The 7,209-nt window shown below is 35.1% G+C and overlaps 1 long non-coding RNA gene across 1 annotated transcript; it reads right to left on the reverse strand.

Moving 5' to 3' along the window:
- Positions 1 to 4,689: 4,689 nt before the first annotated feature.
- On the reverse strand, positions 4,690 to 6,420 carry LOC118267617 (uncharacterized). Its single transcript, XR_007705653.1, has 2 exons — positions 6,174 to 6,420; positions 4,690 to 5,208 (listed from the first exon to the last, which is right to left on the reverse strand). It is a non-coding gene; the product is annotated as an uncharacterized LOC118267617 (long non-coding RNA).
- Between the last annotated feature and the right edge of the window lie 789 nt (positions 6,421 to 7,209).

The following is a 7,209-nucleotide window of genomic DNA, read 5'->3' on the forward strand; positions in this document are numbered from 1 at the left end:
GAAAACCTGGTTCCCGAAACAATATACACGTAATTAGATCAAAAATGCCTATGAGCTAAAAGGGTGTGTAAGGCAATTATTTTCTACAGTGTTTTCCAAACGTAATTATGGCTCTGGCTCAATTCCTTTTACAATGTCCATAACACGTACCTACACTGACAATAACATGCTTTATACATATTTACCAAAGGATATACAGAGGAGCAAATAACTTTGAAATAATTATATTTTTTTCCAGTTATGTTATCATAGTCATAATAAGTTATTGAGTAATGAATAATTTTCAGGACTAAATTTAATGATGATAAGGTGTAATGTACATGTTTTATCACTTAAAAAAGCGGAGGTCCTTGTACCCTAAAGATAGACACAGACAGACCTATTGATGTAATTCGGACACCATTATCTACACTTCATTGAAAATTTAGAAGATCAGAAACCTAATTTTTCTTTGAACGAACCGGGACTTGGACTACAGACCTAAACTAGATTCGTAAAGGACCACTAAATAAAATTAGCAATATCACGATTCTTAACAATAAATAATAAGAAAATACAGTGACCTACTCATTTCATTTACACAGCTGAGTGAGGTTGACTTATAGTTTGAGAAACACAGATGTATAAGGAAGTAAATCTATAGGAATGGAAAGCATTGTTCCAGTTTTGATGTAAACAAGAATGTAATTGATTTCCGATGTCCATGAAAACGATGGTAAAGTGAAATGATATAACGTCGGTAAGGTAAATAAATAAATCGTTTTATATTGTGAAGCAAATTGCAAAGTTTTTGTTTATGTAGGTATTTATTTTACATAGGTATGAAGAGAGGTACTTAGAATAAGTTTTAATGTTCAGTTGGTCGATGCTTAAGACCACAAGTGGTTTCCGAAAATGTTCACTTCATTTGAAATTATTCTGTCGTGGAAAATACTAAATTAACTAAAAATCACGGTTTACTTAGGTACGTTAATGGAGAAAAGCTCTACTAGTTACGAGTCACAGAGCAGACGTCGCGGGACGTCGCGCTGCCTACTGAGCCATGTTGAAGAGTTCTGTGAATCGAAACTAGTAGAGCTTTTCTCCATGTACGTGAGTAAACCGTAATTTTTAGTTAATACTTTGAATGACTTATAAATTGAAACCGAGTTTCGCAACAGTTGCTTTTGCGACCACTCGATCAACAACGCAGGCCTACATAAAATAAGTTTAAGAGTTGTTCAATTAATCAACTATAAAACAAAAGGTAAACTGTGTCCGGGTCTTGAAACAGTACATTACTATACATTCACACAGGTTGTAACCTAAGGTCCACTTCTATTTTCGCTTTGAATGTAGGCCTAATGATCCAACAAGGTACCACGTTAAAGGTACTACAAGAATACCAACCAGTTTCTGAAAAGTTTTAGCATTAGGCACTGTGTGGGTGCAAAGGGTTATAATTATGACTTGAACTAGACTATGGTTTTACTCTTGCTTTGCTTTTAAGTGTCAAATCAAGATTCTACACAGTCTAGTCAGTAGTTAAGTGTGGGAATTCTAGAAGAGGTAGATAGATGTACACATAAATTATAGTGAAATACCTACTTTTCTTCAGTTATGTTATAAATCCCCGGTAACAGAGGGTGAACCTATGGTCATACACTAAACATAATTGTAGATTTCGTGCTAATTTTCATGTAACTTAAACAAAAACATAAATTTAACACTGTGCCTAAACCTCACTCATTCGTCACACTTGAAGCCCTTTACTATGCATATAATATGTCTGTTATATTTATCTGACAATGCCTCAGTCTACTGTCTATGATATTTTCTAATTTCGTAAGTGGGTTTACAAACACACAAGTTCACATACTCATGACACCCAACCCCGAAACAACAATTTATAGATTAGTCAAAGAGTTGCACTGTGCGGGACCCCACTACACGTAGCGCGGCAGTCAATTGCCTAGCGCTAACCATGCAGTCAAAATGAGCGCTGAATCTCATAAAGAATCTTCGAGATCGGCTTTGTATTCGTAAAGTGTCTCATAATGTCTCACTTAAAGGGTGTAATTACCCCCCTTTATTGTATAAATATCGTATAACATGCAGTTACTGAGTTTATAACCATTTTGTTGGGCCATAATACTGAAATTATTGCTTGGGTTGAAGATGCTACTTGGCAGATGCAAAGGTATCGAGTTCTTTTTTATTTTAGTCAGGTTGTTCTTATATGTTGTTGTAATTTGGATTTGTTGAATCACTTATCAAATAAAATTCCAAAGTCATTTTCCTATAAAATTCTAACATTTTAATTGTTTAGTTTTTATTATTTTAAATCTGCCGTTCATAGTGAATATTACCATACCTATAATAATATATACCTGAAAGTTCATTTCGATTTTACAAGCCGATTTAAATTTTTTTCAGAGACATGACATCCCAATAATACTTATTTTTGGGCAGTCGTATAATAATGACCCTCTTTTTTGTACAAAATGGTCACAAAGTCATATTATGAGCACGTAATAGGTGTTTCAGATGCGAATAGCTTTGTTGCAAACCTGCCATATTGCAATCAAGTGCATTGTCTGGACGAGGCGGGAAATGCGGCGGGAAATGGAAAAGGATGCCTGTTGTCTGCCTCAAATAACTATTTACATGCGTTTCATTGAAAACACAAATAGATAATGTTATATATGGTGTTTTAAAATACGATCATAGATCACAATCTACTCGTATCATCGTATTTATATATTTTTTTGTTCTAAACTTCCTTATTTATTAGAGATCTTATTCAATATACTAACTACATAATATTTGCAACTGAACTAGAACACATACAAATTAAAAAATAAATAATTATTTAGAACTTACAAAGCATCAAAAAAATCGTCCGCATCGACGTCAAAGGGAAAAGTGAACTTTCTGCCTCGCACAGCAAAACTGTGGATTGAAGTGTCGTCAGCGGTATTTCAGAACCGATACGACCTTCAAACCTTCAAGAAAAGAGCATACTCCTTTTTAAAAGGCCGGCAACGCACCTGTGACTCCTTTGGTGTTGCGGATGTCCATGGGCGGCGCTGATTGCTTACCATCAGGTAACTCGTTTGCTCGTATTCTACCTATTCCATAAAAAAGTGACCAGAAGGTTGGCAGCATTGCCACGGTGCATACACCCATACATATACAATTATACATACATGCTGCCAACCTTCTGACCGATGCTTCTGCTTGCTCTGAGCAATGATTATCCTCTGACCGAGGAACAGACTAGCACTCTGGTCACGAGATACGTCAACCAGTCGACCAGGCGTTTGCAGATTTATTTTGATTCTTTGTTTATTTTTGAACAGAACTTTGTTATGTTTTTGTTTTATTTTGTATGCCTACACAACGCCATGCTTTTAATCCATGAATTAATAGCTTTCAACAGTCATGTTCCAAATTCAATTACAGTTTAAAAGGGAGCGAGTCTATTACTATATCCATTAGCGAGTGTATAGAAATATGGTCGCTCCTAAAATAGGCCATACCATTTCATTGCATATCTGCTTACTTCTACATATTAATAAAACATCATGAACTAATTATTATATTTTTCAGCTTGGATACTCACGTCATTATTTGACGTAGTATCCAAGCTGTTTCAAGCTAGTTTCAAGCCATGCTAGAGGCTCATATTCGTGAGCAGCATTCCGCGACACACGACGCGGCGACTGTCGCGCTATATCTCATGTTAGTATGTCTCACGAAAATTATAGTACAAAAAAATCACAATTGACATTTAATTCATTATTGTTTTGCTTATTTACCTAATTCAATTACCTCCTAATTCTATGTTTTTAAACTTTTGTATAAAGTCCATTCATTTCCATTATAACGAAGTTTCAGTAAATACAATGTTAATTTATTCCGCGTCAAGTCTTGTTTATGAACCCTTGGACATGTTTGTAAACTCGTTGTGTAATAAACATCACGCCTTTTATTTCCAGAGAGGGTAAGTAGAGGTTAAGGTTATTTTTTATAGTATATAAGCCAGTAAACGAGCAGTCGATTCACCTGATGGTGAGGAGTCACCGCCGCCCATGGACTCCTGAAACACCAGATGCGTTACAAGTGCGTTACCGGTCTTTTGGGGAGTTAGGAATTTAATGGTTGTTGGGGAATCGGGGATTGGGAAGATTGGGAATGGGGGTAAATGGGCCTTTTAGTACTTTATACGCGTAGTATCTAGTATTACATTTGGGTGCGCTAGGTAAAGGTCACCAATTAGGTATAAATATGTGTGTATTAGGATCCCAACCGTAGCATGAAACTAGTTTAATCTGAATAATCCTTAGCTCGACACGAAAATATAACTAACTATTCGCTCTACAACGAAATACCATCATATATATCGAAATAGTCTATAATACCGTACATATATACAGAGGTATAATTTATTTTTAAGAAATTGTGTATGTAGACCTTGAACCAATTTTTCTGAACTTGATTTGTTTTTCAGAAAAACAACTCAACGCAACGGTTTGTATTGGAGATTATTGTTTAATTAAAAATTGATTGGAAGTTAATATTTATTGACAAAGATCATTTAAGGTAAACGCAGGTATTAACGACCCCCCTAAGACAATTTTGAAATGAACCATATTTTTTTAGTACACTGGTTCCTCTAAAGATTAATAGTTTCATTTTATATGCTAGTGTTATGTATAAAATATGTATTTACTGAATCAAATAGATTAAAATAGAGGATTATCTTGTAAAAAATAATTTATAATGTGACTTAGTCGATTGTTGCAATTACCGACCCATAAAAAACGGCTGTGAAGCTATTAACGATTTTTATGCAGCTATTCCCGATCGTGTATGATAGGAGGCCTTTTTCCAGTAATGGCATGTTTATAAGCTAGTGATGGTGATTACCGATCTTAATAAAATACAACAAAATAAAAATGCAAATACTTATTCGTATTTTTTTATTGTCGTTCTTTTTAATAAAACAAATTGGTACTTCATTTTTCTTCACATAAATTAAGAACCGGCTGAACTCCGCAAATTTCATTCTTATACTTAGCGTCCCGTTTGTCTCGTAATGTAGTTTTGGGAATATTAACCCTTTTTGATGCCTCATATACACTGGTACCCTCATTAATTGCTTTGATTGCTTCGGCGAGTTGTGTTTTACTGTATACTTTTCGCCGCTTTTGTGGCTCCATACTTCTGGAAAAAAAATATAATTGTATGTTTTATGTTGCTTTAGCCTAGAAGTAGCATTGATTAATAGGTACCTATTATTAATTATTATGTTATCGGCTTACACACGTAATGCTTTGACGAGGAACTCGACTAGTTTCAAGCCATGCTAGAGGCTCATATTCATGAGCAGCATTCCGCGACACACGACGCGGCGATCGTCAAAACATTACGTGAGTAAGGCGATAACATAATAATTAATTTAGTATGTCTCACGAAAGTTACAATAAAATCATAGGTACCTATTATGTTATAAAAGTAGGTGAGAAATTAATTAATCTATATACGATCGGTAATAGCTTCTTATAGTTGGTATTGCCGACCCTTATGGATCGGTAATAAAGTATGTAAGTATAAACATAAATTGTATTACCGACTCATAAAAAAAGGTTATTTAAATTCAATTGACCTTCGGAGTAAAAACTAGATTATAGTTGATTAATGTCACAAAAAATATGAACAAATGCACACTGTTTTAAACACAAAAACAATAATTTTGTACTGTAACTATTCAATATCAATCCTCGAAAAATATCATAACTTTGGTTAAATCTAAAAGGTAAAAACTAGATAAAAAAGTTTAGTCGCTAATAGATTTTTATAAAGACTGATAGCTTAGATTTAAACTGGTTCTTAAAAATACTTGTGTTTGTGTGATATAATAACATAAAAGAAAAATAAAACGAACAGTTACGTTGCTGCCATTGCCGACTTATGGGTCGGTGATAGCTGCCACGACTAAAACTGATGAAGCTAACACCGTCCCGTTTTAATTTAAAGTTTTATCGTTTCAAATTACTTTTTATTAATAAAATGTCGTAAGAAATCAAAAGTTGATACTTAAATGAATACCGTACATTTAGTAATATAAGATAAAGTATAGACGTCATTTGTTTGTATAAATGTCTTAAATAGAAAAGTCACGTACTTACTTGAAGGAACAAGGGAACAGTACGCCATGTCCTGCGTCCACGCTGCCCCGTAGTAAATGACGTATTTTATCTATTTTCTGCACAGCTACTCACGCTAACGTAAAAGTATACGATGCTCAAGGAATAAACGCGTGTGTAACTTTGCCTACCTATAGTTAGAATAGTTCTGGAAACGTAAAGATTTCGAATTACTTTTATAGGTCGGTAATAGCTGCAGATTTTCGATGGGTCGTTAATAGCTGCGTTTACCTTACATTGTCTTTTTATGTAAAAAAAGACATGTTTTTCGACCTTGACATAAATAAATATGACTTAAAGTGTAGGAGAGCCATGCTTCGGCAATAATGGTCCGGCTCGACCGCAGTAATACCATGGCCTCGCAGAAAACCGACGTTAAACAACGCTTGCGTTGTGTTTCGTTGTATAAAAGAGGTTACTCGAGGACCAATTACCCAATATTCCCAGTCCCCGATACCTCAACAACCCTTAATTTTTAACTCCCAAAAGGCCAGCAATGCACTTCTTTGGTGTTTCGGGCGTCCATGGGCGACGGCGATTACCATCAAGTGATCGTTTACCGTTATACCATAAAAAAAGCTTTACACGCGTTCCCGTGGGCAAGGCTCGGATACCGGTTAAATTTTCAAACCGTTATTATGTACTTGTACGCAAAACCTTTACATTGGGTTTCGTTCGCGAAACCGGTTTTTTTAAACCGGTATTTGGAACAGTATTTTCATAAAGGTTTTTTCGGATTAACCGGTTTAGAGCAATAAAAACCGGTTAATACGACGCACATCAAAGAAACGCCGCGCGCTGTTCAGCTTATTTCAATAATAATATTACAACGCGTGTACCGACATGCCCCTCGTCGAATAAACCGGTTAATTTAGGTTAAAATAAAGTTCTTTAATGTTCACGTTCTTAAGAAAAGTTCGGAGGAAAACCGATATAAACCGGTATTAACCGGTATTTTTTAAACCGGTTCCGAGCCTTGCCCGTGGGATTAAAAGTCAATCAAACCTTGTCTACATAG

The sequence above is a fragment of the Spodoptera frugiperda genome, chromosome 9, assembly GCF_023101765.2.
Source record: "Spodoptera frugiperda isolate SF20-4 chromosome 9, AGI-APGP_CSIRO_Sfru_2.0, whole genome shotgun sequence".
Taxonomy (NCBI): Eukaryota; Metazoa; Arthropoda; class Insecta; order Lepidoptera; family Noctuidae; genus Spodoptera; species Spodoptera frugiperda.